Source organism: Crocodylus siamensis, chromosome 2 (genome assembly GCF_052110815.1).
Source record: "Crocodylus siamensis isolate JL-2025a chromosome 2, ASM5211081v1, whole genome shotgun sequence".
NCBI lineage: Eukaryota > Metazoa > Chordata > Crocodylia > Crocodylidae > Crocodylus > Crocodylus siamensis.
The window spans coordinates 1,022,179-1,049,882 of record NC_143396.1 but is presented as its reverse complement, the minus strand read 5'-3'; positions in this window follow the sequence as shown (position 1 = coordinate 1,049,882).

Below are 27,704 nucleotides of genomic sequence, written 5' to 3'. Positions count from 1 at the left end.
CTACACAAATGCGTGACCGGCTGTCTCTTTCTCTTTCCTCACCTCGCACGACGTGACGTCACCTGGAGTGTTGGAACGTACGAACTGTGGCGCGATGACATATCAATGTTATGCTTCTGAAAATATATTTCTTTCTTTCCTGGCAACTCGCTGCGGACCGGTGGCTCACGGACCAGCATCAGCGCACAGACCACCACTTTGAGAAACGCTGCTTTAGAAGATACTCATTTCTCATTCCCAAAACTGGTTTTGTACTTTGTAAAACATAGATACTCACAAAAACAAAGCAAAACAAAACACTTCATAAATGGTACTGGGAGAGGGACAATCCTTTTCCTGACCTCTTTCTGTCCACACTAAAATCTTGGCTGGTGACCTCATTTTTCAGAATGATTAACATCTTAGCTCTAACTCAAGCCTTCTCCCTGCCTCTCAACCCATTGGGCAACATCCCTGTCCTGGTTTTCATTTAAGACCCATACGTGTCTACTTTCAGTCAAACTGCTCTCTGGCTTACGTCCACATGTTGCTGATTTCTTCTGCATTACTTCTGTAAGACCCAATCTTTCTTACCCACCCAGATCAGACTCTTGTTCAAGATGCCAGTTACTGAGACACCCAGGTTTTCAGCTCAGACAAAGGGAATCTTGACTTGCATATACCCATGCAAAATGCTTCTGCAAAAAATAATTCTCCAGTTTCTCATGTTGATCGTGTCATCATATTTTTTTAAAATCCCTCCACTGGCTCTCCCTACTCTACAGAATCAAACATAAACTGCCTGCTTTCATTGGCGAGGTCTTTCAATGGCCTTTTCCCACCCCACCTATGATCTGTCATCAGGGCCAGACACAGGCATGGGTGAACTGGGCAGCTGCCCAGGAGCCAGACAGAAAGGGGGCTCAAAAATGATTTTTTTTTCTCTAGTCTGATTTATTATTATCATTGTCTCTGGTGAAGGGGGGCCTGATACTAAAAGTTTACTCTGAGCCACGAGGAGTCTAGGTATGGTGCTGTCTAGCATTTCTAATTCAGATGTTGATTACCTCTGCCGATCACACAATGAAGCTAGCCTTCATTACCCGCTTGCTACATTTTCAAACTGGCACCTTTGTAGGTACTTTATCTGGCACTCATTTAGAACAAGTCCAAGGTGCAGAGAAAGTACATTGTGAAACTATTTCTTGTCTAGCTAGATCAGATTGTCAAAATGAGATGGAGGAGAGGTCTTTATGGCCATTATTTTGAGAAGAACAATTATCACTTAACAATGCCATAAGAACTCATCTAAATCATGCACCAGAGATTAGCAACATGGACTGTGAATATATATCCGATTAGAATCCGTGCGGAGCTTCTAATTTGATATTGATAGGAGTTGTATAAGCTGTTAAATAATAATAACTCTCATCTAAAATGCACAAATTACTGCAAACCACTTTGGCCTATCAGCTATTCCATGTAAGCTGTTCAAATTTCATCTGTCAGTTTAATTCTAACCTAAACCATTTTCTTTCTCTTGCCCTCTCATGTTTAAAGACTTCTTTCCCCTGAAGTTGGCTTACTCCTGAAAACTCCTTGATGAGAGCCTTGAACTGTAGACATCATATTGATATTATACAAATTTTTAATTAAACTCACATGCAATTATAATTTTGTTTCTTATTAACAATGATGAGAAAAATTACACAGCTGTGATCACTGGTATAATTCTTACTGAGGTTTCTTGATGACATAACATTTGTTTAATTGAGTTGTTTCCTTTTATGTTCAGGAACAGTTTGAGGGTGATTTGTCATTGTTATTAATTTAAGATCATTTGATCTGTTACTCTGTGTTTGATTTAATTAAGGAAAAGCATTTTAGGTTTTAATTTTGAATCCCTAAATAGCATGAAAGCCCCATTATTAATAATATTTCAAAAAATAGAACAAGCATCAAAGTGTCTTCAAACTTTAGCCCTAACTAATAAATCATTTTAAAAAATCAGAAGAACAAAGTGAATACAGCTTCTTCTGAGGAATTGATACATCTGTGTAGTTTTTTATAATTATTTTGAGATAAAACATTTTGCAAACACATTAGGAAGATTATTAATTTCTTTAATTTCAAAACTAGGTCCTCTCATGACACATTTTGGTTGATACCAGTGAGTTCTTCTCACATATAAGTGTTATCAATGTTTTGTTAGTACAGACTAATTAAACGTATTCAAAAATGAAATGAGAATAAATGAACAACATTTATTAAATCAAAAAATTGCCAAAACTAAAATATTAAGAATAAAAGAAAGGAAGTTAAATGGAAGAATTGCATACAAGACTTATCCGAGGCCAGTGAAACCAACAGACTTCTTTCTGTGAACTTCAGCTAGCTTTGGACTCTGCATGGGTATGATCCAAGTACGTAGGAAATGCCCAAATGGAGTCATTCATCCAGTTAAAGAAAAACTTCAAGTTAGTAGCCTTATGCTTGGAATATCTGCTGACTCCTAAATGACCCAGAATGTAAATAGAAAGTCCACACTGAAAGGGTTAAAACCTGAAGTCCTAGACCAATAATTCTGTCTGCTGAGGTGGATTCATGAACTAGCTCAGAGCCTCTCTGAAATCAGTAGATTTCTATGCCCCCTTCTACATATGTAGGTAAAGGTGCAAGGGGATCTAATGTGTGATCCACACAATTGCACCTCCTGCCATGGCATATGTGCATGGCAGGAGGCGTGGTTGTGGGATCGCACATTAGATCCCCTTGTACCTTAGTGCTGGTGCAGGGGGAGCTTGATACCCCTGGACTCCACCCACTCCCCCCAGGGATGGGAGATCATGGTACCCGCAAGCCTGAGAGATTGCAGCCACCATAATCCCACATCCCCAGGGATATCATGCACCCTCAGGGTAGCCATGCCCCCTGGCTGCCAGGACCCAGCTGGGTCCCAACATCTAGTGTCCAAACCTGCAGGACTCAGAGTCTCTATGCGGCTGGGATTCAGATTCAGCAGCTGTTTAGGCTAAGAGTCATCTCACTTGCAGGACTCCCAGCCCTGACTGAGCATGGTGCACCCCGGAAGCTGGGAGCCCTGATAGGGCTCCCGGCTGCAGGGGAGACCTTGCTACACATACAAATTCAAGCTCAATAGCAACCAGCTATAAAGTTAGTACACATTTTCAATATCTAACTTTATAGCTAGTTGGCTCTTTTTATGGTGTGATAGCTAATTTGTAGGTGTAGCTGGTCTTAAGGAAGTTGCACAATTAACTAGTTAATTGTACGATACCTATAATATGTAGAGGGAGCCTACATGAACTTAAGGGTCCAACTCCATAGGTGCATCTAGGTGATGGCACCTGTGCAGGGGCAAGCATTTCCCTTTGGACAAATAGCAGTGGTGCATAGTTGTGCCACTACTTTTTGACTCAAGAAACCCCCCTGCATGCTCACTCCAGTGCACAGCAAATTGCCCCAGGTTGGGTAAGGGAGATTTGGGCCACTACCTGTGCTAGCCCCAGCAGCCGTACCTGGGGTCTTGGGGACTCCAAGGCTAGCAACAGAACTGATCCAGCTCCATTTCTAGCAGCACACACTGCTGCCATATTCACTGCCCCACTTTATTTTCCACAGCTTTTTTTGACACCAGGACTTCCCAGTGTCAAATTTTGGTAACGTGCTGCTAATTATCAGTGCAACAAACAGCTGCATGTGTACCACATGTAGTTGGCAGCCAGGGCGAGGCATAGGGGGTACACCCCTGAAAGCACTGGTGACAGGCTGCACTCCCCACTTAGGTGACAGGCGGGGGGGCAGGCAGGAGTGCCAGTGCCCCCCCTGTGAGTGCCTTCCATGGAGTGGGAGCACCGGATGAAGTGCTGCACCCACTTCCAGAAGCACTGCAACCACTTGTAGGAGCGCCACAGCCTCTTCCCAGTCAGCATGATCGGCTGCAGGAGACCCCCCCCCCCAGTCAGTGAGATTGGCTGTGGGGGATCCCGCCCCCAGTCACTGACCAGTTGCTGGGGGGGGAACATGCCCCTGTGACTAAGGTGGCACCAGTCACCCATGTTTGCAGCACCTCAAACAGCTTTGAGGTGCTGTAGACACATGCTTACTCATATGGACCGTAACCTTGCAGTCTCATAATAGATGTAGCCAATGTCTGATGTTTCAGAATACACCTTAAAATTACATTTGCTTAAAAAAGTAGAAAATTACTTTTTGTCAAAATATATATGTGTTTTAACTTCCACGGCAACTTAAGGAAAAAGATATGGTTGCCATAAAAATAGCAGGATATGACCCATCCACTAATAAACTGTGGCTGGGACTTAGAAGAAAGCTGCAATAGAGCACCGATATATAGGAACAACCCTGGAATCAGAGCAGTGAGGTCAAAAAACTTAACTATGTCAAAAGAGTGAAATACAGTAAAAGCCATGTTAACTAGCACTGCATTAACTGGCATGCTCTATTAACCAGCATGCGGTTGGTGCCAGTCAATGTGGCAAAAGTGAAGCCAGAAGTGGAACTTCCAGTTTTCTTGAATCCCACAGCCCAGGGGAAACCAGCCTGAGTGGGATAAAGCAGCCTGCATGGAATCCCCCTCCCTTTTCCCCGGCACACTGACACCAGAGGAGGGGCAGGAGAGGTGGCACAGTTAATCTGAGATGTGGACATACTGGACACATTTGGTTATCCGCCACCCCCCGTTTCTCATGGGTGTTGGATAACAGAGCTTTATGTAAAGAATAGATATACAACAGGGTATCTGGGATAGTAGGGTACTGGATTCAGTGATCCAGGGGTTCCTTTCTAATCTTAATAATCATTACATCTTCAGGTTTTCATTGCAAACTTTTAATTCCACATTAGATGCACTTCTATTTGATTTCTGAGTCTTCTAGGCTATTTACCTTAATACTAACCACAGGCACTGATTCAGTGTGATGATGTCTTCCTTTGAAAGTGGTCTGTTACTCTTGTCACTTTTTTCTGAAAGGAAATAAGGTTAATATCGATCACATCCAAGCTCTTTGTTCTAATTTCTAAGACCCTAATTAATCTTTCTTCCACTTACTCCTTGCTTGCGTTTCACTTTCTGCTCCTCTCCCATGCTCTTCTCAATTCTCTTTCATTGTTCTACCTTCCTTCACCAGTTTGCTTTTCTGTATCAGATCATCTATCAAGCTGCTGCTACAACTCAGACATCACCCTGCACAGCACCTTTTACCTCCCTTCAAATCCTTCTTCCAAGCTATTTGTTCAAGTATCCCTTTCCTTTTTTCTCTTCATTAGTAATCCTCCCAACCTCTCTTCACTTGTATTGTCTTATCTAACTTCAACTTGATCCCGATGGTTTCATAACGAAGGGAGAATTTGGTCACAAGAGGCACATTTACACAAGATGTTTACTGTGGAGTTGACTAATTAGCTCTGCAGTACAATCTAAATAAATTAATAAATGTTGCCATAGGTTAGTACTTGTAAACACAAGTAATATACTATGGTGGCATTATTTAATGTGCTGCAGTGCATGTGTAGATGCTGATAGGGCTGTCTGGGGCACAAGGGTGCTTCAGTACAGGGGCTGCCTCTCAGGTAGTCCCACACTGAAGCAACCTTGTTCCCCAGCCATCCCCTCCACCACATTAAGCCAAGTTGGAGTAGCCCCGGGATGGCAGGCTGATCCCCCAGGTCCCCTGCCAGCCATAGCTGCTCTGCCCCAGCTGTGGTCCCTAGTGTATGTGGAAATATGGCACCTGGCAGCAAGAAACTCCAGCACAAACTGCACTGGAGTTTATTCAGTCACCTTAATAGCACATGTAGACATGCCCAAGGAATCTTAAAGAGAAGAAACCTATGCACAAATTAAAACCAATTTGAAGTTTCAGTTAAGATTACGAAAGGTTATGCTTCTGGTGTAATGTGAGTACCCAAAACCTGCCACATGTTCTTCTCGTTCTTCAATTTCAAAAATAAAACCAGAATTTATAGGTGGAAAAATGACAACAGCAACTCCTTAAGGAAATGGCAACCATCTTGAAGATGGACCAGAAGGAGAAATCACCTGAACATTAGTGCAACAGTTCCCAAACTCTGACAGATTGCGCACCACCAATTCAAAATGATACAACCTTAAGTACCACCAGCAATTTTTTGTCATACAAAGTAATTATAAGAAGTCTGTTAATGCATACCGCTGACAGGTTGTCTGCATACCACTGATGGTCCATGTGCCACAGATTGGGAACCGCTGCATTAGTGAATTTTGGGGAAAAAAATGAATCCAGTTCTGAACTATTTAGCATCAGTTTGTATTGACCAAGGGCTCAAACTAGAATCGCATCACCCTTGAACTTCAGGAGCTCTCTACTATGGATCTGTAGCCAAGTTATGTTATTGAAGGGGCCCATTTTAAACACAGAAATACACAAAGGAACTCCAAGATGGGAATCCCGGTCACTCCCCAGCAAACCATAGAGACCTGCACTTTCCGTTGAGCTTGCAGACAGACAGCTGATGAAATGTGACACATGCCATATTTATGGAAATTCAAAAGCTTTCTAGTTCTGGCACCCTTGTCACCCAAGACAAATAAAAAAAAAAAGACGGTTGGCCTACAGCTTCTAAATTGAACATTTAATAACTATTAGAAGGAACTAAGCAAGACAGACTTGCACTACACATCCTGCAGACATGATATTACAGTGTGCTTACTGTGAGCTTAATAAATCCAGACAAGAGGCAAAAAGGCCCTTAGATTCCTTTATTTAAATATTTGATGTGCAGGATACACCTGTAAGATGTACCATCTCATTTCCAAGAGGGTTTGAGCAGAGCAAAGGAACACATAGCATATAAACGTAGCCAGCTGCAAGTGAGGAAAGCATTGCTTGAAGTAACTGCAACTGATTCATCCCTGCTGCAGCCCCTTGTGTTAGATTATCTTGTTCAACAAAATAAAATGCAAGGTATTATTTAGAGATGCTGAGGGTGATCATGGATTGAGGGACTGGTTATTAATGTTGATGAAACCCACTGCTCGCATTACAGCCCCAGGCAATTGGGTTTTTTGAATGCTAGCTGCCAGTGGCTCAGTCTGTTAGCAGGTTATTGCCTGCTAAACCAGTTCCCTTGGTCTACTAAACAACACAGAGAGACACCAATAAAACAGGCCAATTCCTGGACTTCGGTGTTCCTACTCGTAACCCCAAACCAGTCAGCAGGTCATTTTGTATAATGAATTACATGAAGGATGTTATGCTATAGTGTTACATAAACTGAAGGTTTTGCTTAGTCTAAGCAAGAGAGGTTGTTTCAGTTGACTAAAAGTCAGGCTTGAAATAGCTAAGCAGTGGGATATACATCAAGGTCTTCATCCATCTTAAGGAAGAAGAACAACAATTATTTTGAACCATCAAGTTGTGTAATGGTATATAACAAAGTGATCTGATTTTCATCATGCGTATATCCATTGCACCCTTATGGCTTTTGTAATAAGCTCTTTTCTTATCATGCTTCAAACCAGACTGATAAGCATCCTGGAGATGAGTCTATTTGTTGTTGCAGCATCTCACAAAATAAGGCCCCAAACTGGGTTTCTTTGTCACTAACAGCAATAATAGGATAGCTGGTCAAAAAGTGGTATTTTCTCTGAAAGTCCTTCCTTTGTTTGAAAGTGTGGATGAATAATTAAGTTTTGACAAGTCAAAAACATAGTGTGTGTGTCCTTACCCCCTTAGCTTTTCCATTGGCCAAAAATCAAGGGAGGAGAAGGGTCGTTAACCAAAACTAAGACAAATTAAAACATGATATTTTTCAGTTCATATGAAAACACAGATCACATCTCACTGGGATAATGAGAAGCTAAGGAGGATTCAGGAATGCATTTCTTGTTGATGTGAGTAAAGGATTACCACAGCCAGTCCTGATCAGATCCTTACACCGATGCCCATCCCCATGGCATCTAATCCTTCTATACTGTACACCTGGGTTTTGTTCATTGCAAAAGCAGCTGGAACACGAGATAAAAGGAGAGTCCTAGAAGCCCAGAAAAATCCTGACTGCCTAATTTTATAGTATGCTACAGAGACAGCTTAAAAGAGATGAGGGAAATTGTATCTAGTTAGGTGCCAATCCCCATGCTATGTAGCTTCCCATCAACATCCCTGGCATATGGTGGTGGGAGGGTCACTGACTACAGGATGAAAGCCTCCTGTGGTTGCTTTCAATCTGCTTTCCCTTCATCTCCGCAGAGTAGAGCAAACAAGTCTAAAGCTTGTAAAAAAAAAAAATTCAGAAGTGTTGAATGGGTGCTAAAGTGTCTGGCTCCCACTGATGGTCAACTGAGGATAGGGATATGGGGCTAGATTCAGACTGGCAAACTAGGTACTTATTAAGCAGGCCTAAGTCCAAAAAGTAATCCAGAATCTCACTGTTTCAGCAGCCACCACCTCCTTCGCTGCCCAACTTCATTCAGCACCTTCACTTTACATTACAAACTTCGCCCAAACTCTAGGTTCTGCACAGGTATGGGAGTGTCCTGTTGGGAGCAACTAGGAGCCTGACCCACACCTAAGCTCTACTGCCAGGATGGTGATAGAACAAGACCAAGACATTGCCTCAGTCTCCAGAGGAGCTCCATCTATAAGATATGCTTGGAATATGCCTAATGCACCCTGAGAGACATGAGTGCAATAGAAACCACTTTCATCCAGCAACATGGGTAGTGGTGAGATTTTACCCCAGAACCTAGCCATCCAAGTGGGACACCTGTGTTCAACACCCTCCTCATGAGGGGATTCAAACCACTCTCTCACTTCCAAGAAAAGAGCCATATCCATCAGGCTATAACAAGGACAGGCAATTATTTTGGGTGGAAGGCTGCTTACTGAGTTGCATGACAGGCAGCCAGGGGAAGATAAATATTAATTTTCTATGTTTTTTAGGGACCAGATAGAATGGCTTGGGAAGCCACATCTGGCCCACAGGCTGCATTTTGCTCACGCCAAGTTGCATTTTGCCCACTGTGGAAGAGGCATCCTGTTGAAGAGGGGCCATTGTGCCACCAGGAATGCAAGAGTCATCAAGCCAGGAGAGCAATCAAGAAGGAGCCTGCCTTTGCACCACATGATGAGGGTATTTCCTGTAGACCCAAGTCCACCACTACCTTTAGAGCAGCTTACTACATATTGCTTTCACGTTTTATTCTTTATTTCCCATCCTGCCAAATAAAACTTACAAGATGTTTCTCTAAATCTTTAATATTACTAGCTAAATATTCACAAGGAGTGTTGGTAGGGGATACAGTATGTAGGCAAGAATTACCATTTTAATGAGGTTTATCTCATTAAACAGTCTCACTCAATTAGCTTCATAGATTTTACTTTAAGAATAAGAACAGAGAGTCCTAGATCTCTGTAGCTAATTTGGGCTTATTTAATAGTAAAGGGCCAAACAGCCAAAAAATATTTAAGTGGAAGAAAACACAGACCCTGTCTTGGATCTTTTAAAATGTAACTTTAATCAGGCAATTAAGGTAAAATATGATGTCAATTTTAATGAAATAAGAAATGCCTTGGCAGCTTTCCCAAATGAAATGTGATTGACTTTGTGCAATGCATTATTGGTGACACAAAAGACTGCAATATTCAGACAGATTAGGTCCAAACTTTGTGTAGATCCAGGCTGCGTATCTTATATAAGGGAAGGTCACTGGGGCCTCTGTCCTCTTTGGGTATATTTGTAGTGCTGGAGAGAGCTGCCAAGAAACACACCCCACCTACTCACTCCTGCTCTGCAAAAGCTGGACTCAAAAGTGAGGCAGTAAACCACCTGGGGGCTGCCCCCACTGTCACTCCAGGTCTCTGGCATGGTCTCGTTTCTCCATTTGGCACATTTGAGTAGCAATGCTTGAGGCGGGGGTGTGGGTGTACATCTCAGCACTGCTCTCTAGAGTACTGGGAAGTAGTATAGACATACTTTCACTCATTAAGACTGGAAAGGCCTAAATCCTATTTTTCTTTTATGTACCCAAGTGACACTTAGCTGCGTGTCATTTTGACATGAAGCTTTTAGACTCTATTTCCACCTGTAGCAGCAGTGGCAGTGCAAGTAGCAGCTGTGGTAACCCCTGCACTGTGACTTGCACTACATCTAGCCCAGGAGACTCCTTACAGTCTGGATCCATCCCACAAGGAACAACGTTGTACAAGCCCTGGATCCAGTGGAAGGGCACTGGTGAGTCCGAACCCCTCTGGCCTAGTATTATAAATATTGCTCTGGAAGGGAACGGGCTCTGATTCCCCCCAAAATTTGTCTTCACCTTGTGTCCAATAGTCATAGGATGCACTAGGTAAATACCAGAAAGATAGTTTCTAATATATCCTGTTGAGCAGCATTAATAATTTGGAAAAGTAGGATGGATTACTGGTGGCATAAACAAATCATGGGATGTTCAGATATAATGAGCATACCATGGAGAGCTTGTTGATTTAAACCTTTAAGCTGTTTCTTTTTTTTTTTTTCTTTTTTTTTTTTAAATAGATTATCATGATGGAAGTGAGCAAAGCTGGTTGAAAAATCAACATTTTATTTCAACTGACAAACTTCTAAAAACATTTTAAATGATTCTGCCTGACTGATTTGGTGGAATATTGTTAAATATTGTTTTTTAAATTGAGAGTTCAGTTTGCTCTTGTTTTTTTTCATAACCAAAAATCAATCAGCAATGGACAACAAGCATGTTTATTTCAAAATGATACCTTGATTTCGTGGAACAAATGGATAGCTATTCTGCACAAAATCAGAATGTCTCCATGAAACGTTTGAGATGGAATGAAACTGCATTTTTCAATCAAACGAAAAAGTTTTGGTGCAAACATTTCAAATAGTTTTAGTAAGAATATTTACAGCACCTTTATGTCTCACAGGAATGTTGTGTGGGCTTTAATACTCATTTTTAGATGTAAAGCGATGGAAACTCTTTGGGGATGAAGCTAATAGACAAGTTTTTGAATCTGAGGGAATAAACAAGATATTGATATTCAGAAATAAAAACAATGTTCCAAACTTTTCATTGAATATACAGTAGTCTCAATCAGTGTTTCCTTTTATGTCCCCAAATAAAAAGGAAGAAAGTGATGCTAATAAAAAAATAAATAAAATAAATAAATAAAAAATAAAAGATAATAGCTATATGAAAACCAAAAGACATTAGCAACTGAAATGGGGAAAAATAGGTTATAACCCTCCTCCCATCTTATGAGATACAGATTGTAAAAACGAATACATGGTATCCACATAAGAAAATCCTGTATAAAATAGCAGGGGATTTGAGGATAAGCCAAATGATCAAACCCAACATACGGGTCTGTTGGGCTGACTGAACCAGGAGTTAGTTTATTAACCCAAACAACCTATGGTGTTGCAAAATGACATTATTGCCAAGTCCACCATTCATCAGCAACCCTCTCCTTTGAGCTCCTTAAGAAATAGGTGCCCAGGATTTACTATGGATAAAGCTCAGTGGGCTGTCATCATCATCACAGAGCTGAATGAAGCAACATCAGCATATCCCAGCTCAGAAAAGGAAGGTTTCCAATGTGCATTCCAGTTCATTCCATCCTTTCCTGTCCGGATTTCTTGTACCATGCCCATCACAGCAATGACTGCTCAGACGATCACATCTACAATCTTTGGGCCAGATCCTCTGCTAGTAGAAATCTGCAGAGTTTCATGAACGTTTATGATGTTATATTGATTTACACCAGTGGACAGATTCATGGCTCTTGGATGTTGTAGAGGTAATCTGAATATGGGTACAAGAACAAGTGGATATAAACTGACCTTGAATATTTTTTTCCTGCAAACTAGAAGGTTTCCACAACTGTTGGAATAAGGGGCTGAGCTCATCCCCCCAAGACGACCAGAGGGACCAAGTAACTAATTACAAGATGAAGCATGATGAGTTATTGATGTGGTTGCTCGTGATAAAGGAGCACTGGAGTCAGTGATCCAAGAAGTCCCTTCCAATCTTATACCCAATATTCTTTCACCTCTTGTCACTCACATCAAAGTCTTTCCTCTATAACTCCATAGAGGCAGAAGGATGGTGTACAATGAAAAGCTTTTGCTTTTAGGAGTATTTAGTGATTAATAGCATCATAAAAATACTCCTGATTTCTTAACATAATTTTGAAAACTTGTAATAATCAGGCTGAATTGAATTACATATAAAAAAGAAATTGTTCAGCCCTTGCTTTTAAGACAGCTTCTCTTTAATGGGTTGCTTTCATCAACTACAGATGAAAAAGTTATTAATAAACCATAAATGCCTTGTGTGATGGCTGACTCATAAAGCTTACACTGCCGTCTCGTTGAGCAGAAATACAAGGCAAACATTTATGCTCTCACAGTAGCACAGGTACATTTCTTCTAGGGCTCCAGAACATGACAGGGAAATCTGGAAGTAGCTCAGTAAGAACAGTTATATATGGACCCTGGTGCTGTAACTATTTCATTTTGGAGCCTTATTCATAGCCCTCCAATGTAATGTTATTGCATTCTGAAGGAGTTCATTTGTACTTCTTTTAACAACAATCTGTTACCAGTTTTGGTAGGGAAAAAGCTTACGTGTTGGGTACAGGACTCTGGACTCCAAACAGAAAAGCATCTCTTGAACCACACAGTTGCTGCTAAACACAGTCTTGTGTGCTCTCTTGAACAACGCCAGACTTCACCACATGATTAATTGCCTCCCTGGATCAGTGTTTTGGTGCACCAAATACTGCTATTCCATATTTTAATTTCATAAGATGGAAGGCCAGACATGGGGCACATATACCAGTTCTAAAAAGGATATCTGAATTCTATTCTCTCACGTAAGTCCTTTTAAAGCCTCTCCTTGTAGATAGCACACTGGCCTCACAAATTAGCATGTATTATGGATATATACCATGCTCAACTGATATAAAGACATGTGCTCTGAAGTTCAGTATTCCCTACCATCCATTGTGCAGTGCCCCCAACATCCACTGTTGTATCCTAATAGAAATTTCCTTTTAGGATTATTTTCTTCCAACAAATGACTGCTCAGAGAACCCTCCTATATATCTACTTGGCTAGGTGCATTATTTTGTTTTAGTATTTCCTTTGTGTATCACCACCAGGAAATGTTAAAGAGCTAGGGGGAAAAGGTTGATTCTCCTTGGAGAAATCAAACACAACCTTTTCGTTTGAAAACCAACCTTTTTTTCTTTTCTTTTTTAACTGAAAATGTTTGTCATCAGAAATATCATTGCAGTTCCTTGTGGGACTTGTACTCCAAACCTCATGCTATTCAGAGAAAGGTGCAGAGGGTAACTAGCACAGCACAAGTGCCTGACTTTAGGAAAGCCAACTTCAATATGCTCAGGGCAGTAGTCAGGGAGGCACTCAGACCCCAGGGGGTAGCTAGTATTGGGGTCCAGGAAAGGTGGTCCTTCCTCAAGGAGGCTATCCTTGGAGTGCAGCGGGACGCAATTCCACTGTGCAGGAAGATGGGGAAAGGGTCCAAGAAACCTTCAGGATGAGCGCAGATATCCAGGCTGGCCTGAGGGCAAAGAAAAAAGCATACTGATGGTGGAAGCAGGGGGCAGGGACAAAGGAGGAGTACACCTCCCTGACCCGAGCTTGTAGGGATTTGGTAAGGGAGGCTAAAGCAGCACTGAAACTTAGATTAGCTTCTGGGATTAAGGATAACAACAAGTCCTTCTTCAAGTATATAGGTAGCAAGAAGAAGTCTTGGGGTAACATTGGACCCCTATGGGGCAGGGCAGGGCAGGGCACTTGGTAATGGATGCGCGAGAGAAGGCAGAACTCTTTAACAAGTTCTTTGCCTCCCTGTTCCTGTCTGCTGACAATGGGGTGCTCTCGGGTGGCAGCGTAGAGAGACTCAGAAAGGATACGAGTCCCCTGACTGTTAGTTCAGACCTAGTTAAGGATTACCTGGAGGGCTTAGATGTGTCCAAGTCGGCAGGCCCAGATGACCTTCATCTGCGGATGCTGAGGGAACTTGCTGGTGTCATTGTGGAGCCATTGGCACGGCTGTTTGAGGACTCCTAGTGCTCAGGCCAAGTCCCTGAGGACTGGAAAAGGGCCAGTGTGGTCCCTATTTTCAAGAAGGAGAGGAAGGAAGATCCTGGTAACTACAGGCCAGTCAGCCTCACTTCTATCCTGGGGAAGGTCTTTGAAAAAATTATCAAGGGCCACATTTGTAAGAGCCCTGCAGGGGAAGTGATGTTGAGGGGTAACCAACATGGGTTCATGCCAGGCCGATCCTGCCTGACTAACCTGGTCTCTTTCTATGACCAGGTAACAAAAAGCTTAGATGTGAAGGAGGAAGTCGATGTTGTCTTCTTGGACTTCCAGAAGGCCTTCGACACAGTGTCCCACCCAATTCTGGTGGGCAAGCTGAGGGACTGCGGCATTGACGAATGCACAGTCACATGGGTGGCAAACTGGCTCCAGGGGCACACCCAGAGGGTGGTGGTGGTGGACGGGTCGATGTCGACCTGGGAGGGTGTGGGCAGTGGAGTCCCCAGGGCTTGGTCCTAGGGCCGGTGCTGTTCAACATCTTCATTAGCCACCTGGACGAGGGTGTGGAGAGCACCCTGTTCAAGTTCTCTGATGACACCAAGCTGTGGGGCAAAGTGAATGCACCGGCAGGCAGGGACCACATCCAGGCAGACTGGGATAGGTTAGAGAAGTGGGCAGATCTGAACAGGATGTGGTTCAACAAGTACAAGTACAGGGTGCTGCTCCTGGGAAGAGGGAACCAGCATTATGGTTATAGGTTAGAGGCTGACCCTCTTGGCAGCACAGAGACAGAGAGGGATCTTGGAGTCAGGATTGACTCCAGGATGAATATGAGTCGCCAATGCGACAAAGCAATAGGCAGAGCCAACCGCACCCTGTCATGCATCAACAGGGGCATCACCAACAGGTCCAGACAGGTCTTGCTCCCCCTCTATGCAGCACTGGTCAGGCCGCAGCTGGAGTCCTGTGTCCAGTTCTGGGCGCTGCACTTCAAGAAGGACATGGGGAACCTGGAGAGGGTCCAGAGGAGGCCACTCGTATGGTTGGGGCCTCCATGGCCAGCCCTATGACGAGCGGCTGAGGGACCTTAATCTCTTCTGTCTCCACAAGAGGAGACTGAGGGGGGATCTTGTGGCTGCCTACAACCTTATCAGGGGCCAGCAGCAGGGACTTGGGGAAAGTCCTTTCACCAGGGCCCCCCTTGGAGTCACCAGGAACAACGGCCACAAGCTGAGGGAGGAGAGGTTTAGGTTAGATATTAGGAAGAACTACTTCACTGTAAGGGTGGCCAGAGCCTGGAATAGACTTCCCAGAGAGGTGGTGCCCTCACCTTCCCTGGAAATCTTCAAGAGGAGACTGGACAGGCACCTGGCTGGGGTCTTATGACCCCTCCCACCCCAGTGCTCATTCCTGCCCGTAGCAGGGGGTTGGACTCAATGATCTGTCTAGGTCCCTTCCCACTCATTGATTCTATGATTCTATGAATCCATTCTCCTTTGTGAGTTGGGCTTGCTGGCTTAATTATATGTCCCATACGGTACCGTGGTACTACCTCTTCCTGCCTTATTGTAGCATATAAACAGACTTCTTGTCCACGGTGCATCATAAGACATATAGGTCCTTGAAGGGAAGCTGGCATGTAGAGGAGAAAAGGGGCAGACACCACCCCTACTATACTTTCCGTAAGGCATTCTGGGCAAAAAATTCTTTTTCATTTTTTTGTATAAAATCTTTAGAGCCTAGCCTTCAGAACCAAAGCAATAATGTAATTCTGCCAAATGTCAAGCCAGAGGAGGCACAAAACAAGATTGATCAGAAAGACAAGCCAGGAAAAAAATATCCTTGCACTGCTTCAAATTTTGGTCAAGATGTAAATTTAGAGCCAGACTCCCCCAAAATTGCATGGTGGTGAGTTAGGAAATTGTGCCTACTTTCAGCACTGTCTGAGAAAACTATCAGTAGCTGGGAAAGGAGTGACGCTGGTTGAAATCCCTAAGGTGGGTGCCGCAGCTCAACACTCGGAGGGGCTTGCACTAGAGTTTTTCACTTAAGACTTCCACTGACTACTGGGTTATCATAAGCCTGCCTAACACTGACGCAGTGCCTTTGCATGAGATGAAACACCATTATATAGTTATACCAATGTGAATTTTCTTACTGCAGACAAAGCCTCTAGTTCCTACCAAAAATGATTAGGTATGGTGGCATCATGGGGTTAATGTTGAAAGCCAATGTCAAGTCATTTATTTGGGGGTGGGGGAGAGAAAGAAAGAGAAAGCGAGAGAGAGAGAGAAATATTTTCTAGAGGCGTATCTCATTATGCATTTGTTCTCTCCTTTCTCCCTTAACCTTAGCCAGAAAACCAAATAATCTTCAAGTTGTTTATTTTAGCTGCCTAGATCTACAAAGGCACTTTTCCATTGTATTTACATTCAATATGGATTCCATTACTGTGTGCCAGAGCTTATTACCAAGCAATTAATCTCTGAAGTTATTGTTTTCCCTTTTTTTGTTGTTGAAAATGACTATACTTGAGTCCAGTAAATCAGGGGTGGGCTTGGCATAGCATAGTTAAAAGCAATTTTAAAGGCATTCTGCTGGTTAAAAAGAAATCCTCTCTAACTCTACAAGCCTTTCCTCCCATCTAATATAATTTCACTCTGATATAAAGCATGACCTTGCTTACTTTGAGTGTCTTTGTGAGCTTCCTTGACATTATCACTCAAATCTCTTGCTCCTTTGTCACCCATTGTTAAAATGAAAAGTTCTTTTTATGGTGTGCATAAGCCAAAGGTGACACAATTAAATGAAACTATTTGTCATAGAAAATTTAGATCAGCTGGAATTAAATGACAAATAAATTAGGATTGACAGCCTCCTCCCCTGTGAGCAATACATAAACTTCCCGAGTTCAGTGAAAGGTATTCTCCCTGCAGCCTTTAATCCACTCTGCTCAATCAATATTTCCTCCTTTAAAGACATGTGGCTTGATGCTTTGCCACACCTACACTTTTATGAGGATGATTTTAATTTGATGGGGAGGCCAAAGGTTGTTTGAGCATATCAAGCTAGGCACAGCCTTAATCAACTTAAAAATGTGTTGTCAGAAGGCTGCCTTTCCAGGAGGGAGCAAAGTCCACTTCAGTTGTCATTCCCTTTCACAACGGTCCATGAAAGAGGACCTGGTGCTCCATCCACATGATAAACGTGATGCTACTCCTATTCCTACCGTTCCAGTGATGTGAAACCTAAACAGCAAGGCAGGTCCTGAGGTAGGATGATGCTGTTAGGGTACTATACCCACCCAAACTCAAAACTTCTCCTAGGTGACCATGCACAAGTCAATTAGTCTACTGTGTTTGACTGAATGTCTACTTAGGTCACTGGAAGCCATCTCTTTGTTGGCACCCTTCTTGTCTCTGGCCAGTTCTTCGATTGCATTTAAGAATATTAACCTAGTAATGTTTTATTTCTTCCAATTTTTTCTGGTCTTCTTGCAGGGACTGTCCAGTCCTATGAGACTTTAATTGAGTCCTCTAAGTATGTACGCTGATTCAGTTTATTAATGATAAGCAATACAGCATGGTGCATGAAAGTCATGCACATAGTCTTGTCCTACCTTCCCAGGCATATAGGCTTGGTGTATTCCCTGCTTCAGAGAGAATTGCAGAAGTGGTAATCCCCCTTCTTCTCTTTGCAGCTACCTATTTTTGCTGTTTGGCTATTTAACATTGACAGCCACCTTTTCCCCGTATTTCCGTGTTTGGGTTACATCCTTTATGACCATAATACTGTCTGAATAGTGGATTTGTATGGAAGCAGCTGGAGATTTTTAAACATCCATTTGTTGGATCATAGAGAGAACAAAGTTTTATATTTTGAGATAAAAGGATAAAATGAAGGGAATACAAATGTAAACCAGAACAGATAAAAATATTATTAAATGAAATGTACCAAACTATGTTTATAATAATGCATTGTGTACATGGACTAAGGAATGGGACTGGATGAAAAATTCCATTTTAAACTGTTTTTGACTGAAATCTGGATTCTTAAAAATCCTCCTCCCCTCCCCTCCTAACGGGGATGGGGCACCTTATCTTTCCAAGATGCAACTACAGTGCTTTATAGGATTAGAGCACCATGGATGCTGCAGTCTGACTATGAAATTCAACTATTGAGAAGAATGGGAAAAAGAGGTAGCTGCAAATACTTCTATGAGGCACTGGGGCAGCATGTTGGAAAGCTATTGTGCCCCATCCCTGTTATGTTTCAGGGAGGTTTTTAAGCCTCCAAATTTCACTCAAAAACCATTTAAAATGGAATTTTTCAATCAATGGAACTCGTATTCCTAAGTTTTTCAGTCTCACTCTGAATTCATAACTACTACAGCTCTGCTGAAGCCAACACCACATATTAGTTATACCAATGATGAATTTAGACCTTCATTAGTGCTTGCTACTACATATGTAAAACCCCAAGGTGGTCACATTTGCCTCCCTATCTCACAGGGGAATGCTGAGAATGAATTAGCTCATATTAGTACAGTACGTTGAACTTGTAATGTGCTATATATAATAAGACTGCTTATGTTACATTCATATTTAATCACATCATTGTGCTAATTAAACCATTAAAGAGATGTGCTGAAAGTCTTAGCATCAAACCTTCAAAAGTGTGGATTTGCTTATAGCAATGCCTCCCTCTCAGGAGGACAGAGGGAAGAATGTATCTGCTTCATCCATCTATGTAAGTGAAAGCGATGCCTGGGCTCTAGGTGTTTTCTGTTGTACAAGGAAGGGTGAGATTTTCAAGAGCACTTCAGATTACTTAAGGGCTAATATTCTCCACTCCCGGAGGAAACTAATGAAAATCAGGTGCCTGAATCAATTAGGTCCCATAGAAAAAAATGTCCCTTATACTGTGAAGGTACAAGACAGTACAAGTATTTTCTAGTTAAAGAGTGGATCTACATGTGGAATTAGCACATGGCACTAAATTCCGGCACAGTTCTCACTGGAGTTTATTGCTTCCCGGCACAGTGATTACATGTGTGCCTGGGACCACAGCATATTGAGCCAAGGCAGAGCAGGCCTGGCTGGCAGGAGTCTGGGGGGTCAGCCTGTCAGTCCAGGGCTGCTCCACCCTGGTTCAACATACTGTAGAGGGGCTGGCTAGGGCATGAGGGTGCTACAGTGCAGGGGCTAGCCAGCATGCAGCCCCCACACTGTAGCACTCTCATGCCCCATCTAGCCCCGATCACCGTCTATACATGTTTCAGCACACTAAATAATTCTGCCATAGGATAGCACGTGTCCAAGACGGTGTTAATTGATTTTCCGCATCCTAATATGGGGCACATGTGTCACTTTACTGTGGAACTGGCTAGTCAGCTCCATAATTAGCTCTACAGTAAAGTGCACATGTAGATGCGCCCAAAGATGCACTTTATAGATGCTGGTCTTGAAAAAATAGAAGACAGATACAGTCCAGTACCTCTGCAGAGCCCCACTAAAGTCAATTAATCCAATAATAACTCTCATTTAAATATTATTATTGCGGGGGTGGGACGTTTTTCTGAAGGAAAAAAATGAACAAACCCTGACAACAAAGAGTAGGTGCCAGGACTTCTCCAAGAAAGCACCCTCATTAGAGTTCCTCTTACTACACTATACTCTTGAACTCTTGGCTATACACTGGCCCAGCTCCTTCAACAGCTGGGCTTCAAGTATCTCTACTCTGCCTGTTTTGTAGGAAGTGGGACATACAGGCCTCTACAGCCAGAGAAAAGCCAAGGAGTCAGCTCTCCAGCCAAGTCAAGCTTGGCATCCACTTAACTTACCTGCAATTGTCCCATAGTGTAAGACTCCCATGTGTTTGCAACCTAACATCTGAAGGTTGTTAGCATTTGATGTTTTTAGTTCAAATGCTTAGTATCTTGCCTCTGCTGTGAACTTTTTTATGATCTCTTTAATTGTTATCCAGTCCTGAAACAGCAGTATAAAAGACTTAAGTATGAGGGATGTATCGAAAATACAAGTCCCCTGAGTTATCCTATTATCATACCAGAACCAAGCCATCACAGCTACATGGAACTTTGATTTATCATTAATAAATAGAGCCAAAGACGCAGTCATACCTATTGCAAAACAACACCAGATGACCTACTTCTGATATTAAGTTCTGAGATTAGAGCAACCACAGGATAAAGTCATGTGCCTGAAGCCATAACCATGTTTTTATTCAGAACAACAGTGAGGTAAACATGCTGCAGTGACATTCATAAAGACTGATTACTGTAGTGCTCCGGGATCCAGTCAAGAGTCAATTGTTTCAGACCTTGTGCCGAAATCCAGGTTACCTAACAGAAGGGACAAAATCAACATTGGCAACATGTCTTTTCTTTTGTGTTAGAGGAGAATAAGCCAAAGATATGAGAATGGGGGATAAGTGAAAGAGAAAAAGAGACAGAGTAAAAGACCAAAATAGGGGGAGTAAAGAATTGTTACTGTCTTATAGTTTCATCGTTTCATAGTTGGTAGGGTCAGAAGGGACCTGAGAAGATCATCAAGTCTGAACCCCTGCCATAGGCAGGAAAGATTGATGGAGTCAAACAACCCCGGCAAGGTGTCTATCTAGCCTCTTTTGAAGACCCCCAGGGTAGGAGCGAGGATTCTTAAGGTTGGATTCTGACATCTCTCAGATTTCTCCTATTTGATCTAAAGAGCTATATTCATAATCTGCAGCAACTGAAGGCCATTATCTTCTAATGGACCATCCACTTGGCAGAACACACTTTGCCAGTGCCATCTAGAAAGGAGGGGGATTTTTGTAGCCAAGGCAGTAAACTAGGATTGACAAACTCTTTATTAACTGCCTACCTTGTAATCTTCTGGAAATCCTTTAGGCCTGGTCCAAAGCCCACCCAAAACCCATATTGACATATGTCAGCTTCAGATCAGAACTGTGTTTTTGTGTGCTTCTGCTTCTTTTAAAAACAAGGGATATTTTCTTTCCCCTTCCTTTTTTCTTGCCTGGTTTATTAGATGTAAGTTCTTCAGGGCAAAAAGGGTTTATATGATGCCTAGTGCCACGGAGCCCCAAAAGGTTGATCTACATTGCAGCAATGGTGCATCCCACACCAGGAATTGAGCATGCTCCACCCCTGTCCTGCTAATGTGAGTCTGTGGGGATGCCTTTGACTTAGAAGTTCATCAGTGTGGCTCCCTTGGGTTTGTCCCTCCAAACCCACTCTGAAGCCTTTAATCACTTAAGATGGGCTCTTGGATGAGCCAAGAGTAGCCTCCCTGCTGTACGTCCAAGTCCTGTCTGGAACAAATTTGCAGACTTGGGTGGGCATGGCCTGGGCAGTAAATACTTAGACCAACTGGTAGCAGTACCTGCCACTGGCACAATATAGACAAGCCCAATATTGCTCAAAACCCCAAGGTACCACCATAACACAGCTAATGAGAATCTAGATTCAAAAGCCTTATTTTTTTACATATATATATATAAAAAAGAGTGAATGCCCTCCACTAATACTGGAGAGTGGCTCGCTTACTGCTTGAAAACAAACCGGTAAACATATCCTCACTGGATGCACATAAGCATCACCACTCTATCAGCAGAACGCAGAGAATATTTTATTTGCAATAAGAAAGAAAAGCAAGCTACAGCAAGGGCACAGCCAGCTGAAATCCACACTGATGACAAAGGGGTGAGAGCTGCATACCAAACATCCTGCTTGAATCTGCAGTATTTCCCTCTACTGCATACTCAGAAAAAAATAAGAAGACAGAGTAGCAGAGAGGGAACGTGTACCACAAAGCCATTATGTATGAAAAATATCCATAAAAATGATAACCAAGGACTCCGGCATTGCTTTGTAGAAAGCGTTCTCAGGATAGAGCAGTCATGATACAAGAGGCCACCTAAAGAAATATCTGTTAACAAGGATCAAGGGGATTAAGTTGGAAAGAGGAACGAATTAAGACTAATTAAGAAAGAAAAAACTTCACATAAAAACAAAAACTAAAACCAGCGTCACAGGGTTCATCTGGAGTTTGTTATTTCTAAGTATCACAGACCCTAAGAGTTTTGCCATGGCATCTACATAAAAGAGTATTCCAGAATATTATTTCATACTATAATTGTAGGTAATGTATCTGTCTCTTGACCTGCCCAGGAAGCCAGAGAGGAAACAATGTCCCCATCACTCAAACCCTTTTTGAGATTTCCCATGTTGTACTGGGGCAATTCTAGCTGTTTCAATTTTTATTCCCCATGAAGAACAAAGGAGGCTACCAATAATGTAGCCAAAGACCTTGTATGTAGAGTACTCGGGTATAATATTCATCCATTCCGAAAATGGAGGAAAGTTGTATTTCAGGAGCACTTATGTACTACAATACAGGCAGTCCTCAGACTTACAACACAATTGGTTCTGGAAAACCATGTCTTAGGTCTAAATGTAGTAACTCGGAACTGATTTTCCTATAGATAACAATGCTATAAATGGGAGATTGGTTCCTGAACTAAGGGCCTATTGTCACCAAAAAATAACCCAGAATTTTGTACTCAATCAATTATACATGAGTAATATAGCTACATAAATGTATTTATATTGTAAATAGCAATCATATTGATTTGGAAGGGCTTCTTTGAGGAGACTTTGCTGGACTTTTTGAAGGGTTCTTGGCTGGAGTCTTCTCAGGAGTCTTGGCTGCAACTTTTTCTGGAGTCTTGTCTGCTTTCTGAAAGAAAGTGTCCAAGGAAGTTTGGACAGATGTTCTCCAGGGAGATGGGCAACACAGCAAACTTGTTCGCTGGCATGGCGTGGCATCGAATCAAGCGTTGTAAAGTCAAAACTGATGTCAGAAAGTTGAAACAGGGTGTCAGTTTATAAACACTGTAAGTGCAAAACATTTTAACTCGAAACGTTGTAAGTCAAGGACTGCCTGTACTAGGGCTGGGGCTCCTGCAGTTGGGGCTGTTACGCTGGGCCGGCTAAAAGAGCTGTATAAATACAACACATGGTTGTAACTTCAGTTCAGAATGAGGGAAGAGCTAATGTTAAAACATTAGCTACACATACTCACTCATAGACAGGGACCTACCAAACTCATGATTTCATGATTTTTGCCAAAACTGTGGTTTTGGGTGGACTCCACACTTTTGGTGGGCTGCCTGGAAAAAAAGAAAACCCAACAAAAACTTAATGAGAAAAAAATGCTGGCTCCCTCTGGGGAGTCAGTAGTCCTTGTGGCTGCTGTGGCATAGCCACTCAACCCTCCAGAGGGGTAGGATGGCAAGATGCTTGCCACCCTCACCCCTCACCATTGATCAGCTGTGAGGGCTGTCCATCATATAGCCCTGGCCCTCTCCACCAATTGGCAGTGAGGGGTGGGGCCACAAGTTGGACAGCCTTTGCAGCCAATCAGTGCAGCATGGCCCTTTGGCCAAAGAGAGGCATGCAGGAGCAGGGGCACTGTGCTCTGTAGGTGAAAATGGCTGCTGGTCCTGTGGTCTGCCCACAAAAATGGCCAGCAGCTGCCTCGAGTTCAGTAACCGCCTACTCATCAAAGTGTGCAGAGGCAACAGTAACAGTGCAACAGCTTCTACCAGCACCGTTTGCTATCGGACTTTGACATGGGTCTACACACAGATCTGTGCTTTCTCAGTCTCAGGCTGCATGACTGCCTTACTCAGATGGCTGTTGTCTTTTCTGAGCTAGAATCATAGCACCCCAGAAAAGTAGGGCTGAAATGGATCTGGAGAAGTCACCTACTCCAGCCCCTTGCCTGAGGCAGGATCACCACTATCCAAATCCATTGCCTAACCTATTATCAGAACTATATGGTCAACTGACACAACCACAAGCCATAACACCCTGACCTGCCACAGGTAAAGCAAGAGGACCAGGGCAGCCAACGTCCTACTGCCGCAGAAGTTACTGAAATATGCGAAGAGATCCAAGGAAAAGGGCCACACCCCCTGCTCCAGAGGAAGTCAAACCCTCCGATATCCCGTACCAGTCTAACCACGGGGTAAAATTCCTTCCCGATCTCAGTACTTAGCTGTGTTAAATCTGAAATCAGGCAGAGGACAGGGCTTGGGCGCTGTGGGGGATGAACTCATTAGTCAAGTCATAAGCTTTCATAGGCAGTAGCCTACTTTATCAGGTGTATGAATAGATATTACCTATGAAAGTTTATGCCTTTCTGAACAGTTAGTCATTAAAGAGCCACCCTATCCTGACCTCTCAAAGTGTCACCCTGCCATACCTTCTGCCTCCATCTCTCCTGTTGTTACTGTTTCCCTTCGAAAAAACTAAATATTCATTGGAGACCTTAACATACATCTCCCACATTGCAGCTCAGTCACATTGCCCTCCTCACCAGGCTGCTTGATATTCTTTGGTGAGTCGGTCTTCTCTTTTTCTCTCACACACGCACACATGCCCCGTGCACACATGCATATACTCACAGACACACAATCACCATCACTTTCTGGTTTTGATTTTTTTATTCCACTCTGGACCTGAGAATTCTTTGCTGATGAAAGTTTCATTGCAACTGCTACATTTCAATGAAACCCGTCAGTGCTGATAAATCAACATTCTCTGATGAAAAAACATTTCCTCCAAATTTCCTGATGAGGTCTACTGATGAAGTCTGTTGATTCAAGCAAAATCAGAAACAAAGACAACTGTGTTGCATGAAGCTTAAAGCAATATAGAATTAATTGTGGTTTGTTTGTTTTTTTTCTTTTTCTTTAATAGTCACCATTTTCCATTAATTTCAACTTAATTATTCAGTATTTGCAGTGGAAATCATAGGAAGTATTTGTTTCAACAGCATCTTTCATTCTAGAAGCATGTATTTAAGCATGTAGGGCAGGATCCTCATTTGATGAAATCAGTGTGGCAGTATCCAGGTCAGTGATTTGTATTGCCCAGAGATCTGGTCCATGCAATTCAGCAATGCCTTCTATTTCATCCGAAGGAATTCAGATTAGTAAAAACCAAAGCAAAATGAAAAATGGTTAAAACTAATTAAATTGTATCTGTAATGTGCGTCTCTCTCATTCTTTCCCTCTACAATCTATGCACTCACCTACCTATACTAGATGCACTAGCGTTTGGTCTAGCCTAGATTTAAATGTTCCCAGTTGTAGGTCTTCCACCTCTATCCCTTAGGAGACTGTTCATAGACTATTCTTTCCCATTGAACAGCTGTATTGTTAAAGTGAAGCAAAAGTTTGAATTAATAGATGATTCTGTTGTACAGCATGGGCGCGTCTACACGAGATGCTGATTGCACAGTTATTACTGCATACCCAAGTGCAAAATGACTGCTCAGTAACTGGCATTCCTGCACACGTGGCTTCCTGGTGATGCTGACTGTGCAGTAGCTCTTTACTACTGCGTAGTAGTGTTGCGTCATGGTTCATGCCCTGCGATGCTACGGTGCAGTAGTAACGAGCTACCGCACAGTAGTCACGAGCTACTCCTCAATAAGCATCTTGTGTAGATGCGGCCTATATGAGGAAATGCTCAGCAAGTTCCCTGACTGACTGAACCTGCGTTTAATGATTGCCCTTAACACAACGAAGGAAGGTTCCAGATAAATGAGGCTTCAAAAATGTAAACCTTTTCAGGAACTTATTTAAATAACAAAGGTAAAGAGCTTTTCATTTTGTAGCCATGGGAGTTGTTTCCCTGCAGCCATAAATTTGCAGGTTCTGGGCTAGTTTGCATTCAGTCCCAAAAGATCAGACACTGCTTTGAAGCCTTTACCTAACAAAGCTCATAAGCATGTGCTTAGATGTAAAACAGCATGGATATTATTGGGATTGATCATGTACATAAAGCTAAGCATGTGCTTAAGAGCTTTCCTAGACTGGGGCCCAGAGGAGCAAATAATTAGTTAAATCCTAGAGCTCCCAAGCTCTATTATCTTTATCCCATCAACCTGCTGCTGCACTCACTGACTAAGTACTAAGAACAGCAGGATTTAGCATACTCTTTTACTGCTCATTTCCACAAACACTTCATGGGTAATTCAACAGGAAGGATTCTGGTTTATATTACAGAACATATAGAGATACAAGCCTAAATTAGGGTCTCATTGTGGTAGACAGTATACAAACCCATGAAAAGAGAGAATCCCTGGCTGAAAAATGCAGTCTAATGGAGGAAGGAATATCACCTAATTGTCAGTGTGTTGTCCTGGGGCTCCTGATTGTTCCTTACTGGGGCTCTGTTCCCTGCTAGGCTACAGACTTTCTGAGTGACTTTGACTCAGTTTTTCAATCTGTTAATGTTCCTCAGCTTCCCATGTGTAAAATGAGGTTAATTGCATTTCTTTACCTTCACTAAATTTATAACAAGATGGAAACTCTGAGATCTACTGTTGCATGGCCTAAGCCCCTGTTAACATCATGACGCAGCCCCTTTTCAGAAAATGAAACCTTGTGCCATCCAGGTTTTACAGAAGCTGGATGCTTCCAGGATCTTATTGTATGATGAGGCCTTATCTTTTCTCTTAAGAAAACAGAACACATTGGATTATTTTACTGAAAGAGCAATATTAAGAAGAAGAAGAAAAAAAAACATTGTGTTTCCCCTCCCTCACCCCTCAAGATGTTTTTCAGAATGATTTCAAAGTCAGGCCCCCTTGAGATGAGTATAGCACAGCCTGCTGGAATTTGTTTTATAGGGGAAAAAATCAATCTAATATTTTAGGACAATAAAGCAAGCCATTGAGGGTGAGAGTCTGCTTTTTCAACATTTTACAAAGGGATTAATTGGCAAAAGCAAGGAACCTGGAAGGAGGGTCTCTGGAGTGTGGTCATCACAGGTCTGTGAGCATGCAGAATGAGAAGGAAATAATAAAGAGGAAATACTTTATGACATCCCAAAGATGAATGGCCTTTTATTTCAGTCTTCCCAAGGAAGACACCTAAAAATATATATTCCTCTCTCTCAGAATGTGTTGCTAGCATTCTTCTCACCTTTTCAAAACTGCTTTAACTAAATACTTTCAAACCTGCCTTTCTTGGAGTGTCATAATGGAAGAAACATCTACCCACAATGGGGGAAGATTCATACATCAGTAGAGGGACAGAAGAATGACCAGCTAGGGAAGCTCCTGTGACCTGAGGTAGTGGCAAGGAACAGAGGGGTAGCAGGTCAGCTCCATGCCCTGAGCAGTGGCAATGAACAATCAAGCACCAGCTGTTGTGGTACCAATGGTAGTAGCTAATTTTGCACACATCCGCCCCAAAGCATTGCCCAGAGCTGCTACCACAGTCCCCCTCACCCCCTAGTTACACTACTGGATAAGGCAGGCCCTCAGAAGTGCTCTGGCTCAGGCTTTTGTTTTTATGGGGCAGAAGCCACAGGGCTTTGGTCCTACACAGCCATGCTTCCTTTAGTCAGCTCACATCCTACCTCTGTCTGCCCCAGAACCTTCCCAGGTCTTTGGGCTTCGAAGCCAATGCCATAGACCCAGTGGCACAAACTCTGCCCCATATATAACATTAAAATAACTCAGGGAGTTTCCTGAGTATCTTGCAGCTACTGCACACCAGCCTCACAATAAATTAAGCAAAGTGGAATCCATCTTACT